Below are 957 nucleotides of genomic sequence, written 5' to 3' on the forward strand. Positions count from 1 at the left end.
TGCAGATTCTCTCAGTGCTGTAGAGTAATCTTTTGCAGAGGTAGACACAGACCTAAGGGGCAGAGACCAGCAGTTCAGGAATAGGACCAAGGGCCTGAGGCATCTCCAGGTGGCTTTAGCACAACAGCACTAGGAGCATGGACTTAGGGCTTCATGGTAAGTGTCCACATGCAAAAAGTCAGCTCTCCCACAGCGTTCTCAGAAGTGAGCCATACAAGCATCAATAGCAAATCAAAACATACAGAAGATGGCTAGATATATTCAGAGGGAAGCAGTATGACCCACTCCAGCCCACAGAGCCAACACAACAGCAATGCCTCCCTCAAAAGCAGGTGGTGTAGGAGCCTGTACTCATGATCAGCCCCTGCCCTCACCTCACTGCAGGCACAAACCAGTACCAGGATGGGGCAAGTGCCATGCTGGAACAAGCATGTGCATGCACAAAGGACATTAGGAAACACTATCCCTTGCTTGGCAAAGCAAGCAGGAAAATCAGTGTCAGAATTTTGAGAACAAGGTTGCTTGGATCCAAGTGCCATTCAGTGGAAGCCTGTTCTCATTCTGAACTCAGCAAGCAAACCACAGCCTCTTACAGCAAACCAGAGCAACTTCCAGCCACCAGCTCTTTGCTCCACTCAGAGCTACATTTGCACAAAGCAGCCAAGATGCATAGGCAGAAGCCACCAAGCTTCCCGAGCTTTAGGTTTCAAAATGCAAGTGCTTGCAAGCCATTTGTCAGGTTAGGCACTGAGCTACAGAGCGGGACGCATCAGGGCTTTTAAAAACCGCATATGCTGTTGTCTCTGGGGCGGGCAGCTCTGCTGCCCCTGCTACAAAAACGGGAAGCCAGGGGCTAACCTAGGCTGTCGCCACCACACCCTATGTGGGGAAGGGAAGCTACCCTGCACCAGTTGTTTTTTTTTTCTTGAGAAAAACATCCACCTAAGACCATGTGGG

This window comes from Falco cherrug, chromosome 5, assembly GCF_023634085.1.
Source record: "Falco cherrug isolate bFalChe1 chromosome 5, bFalChe1.pri, whole genome shotgun sequence".
NCBI lineage: Eukaryota > Metazoa > Chordata > Aves > Falconiformes > Falconidae > Falco > Falco cherrug.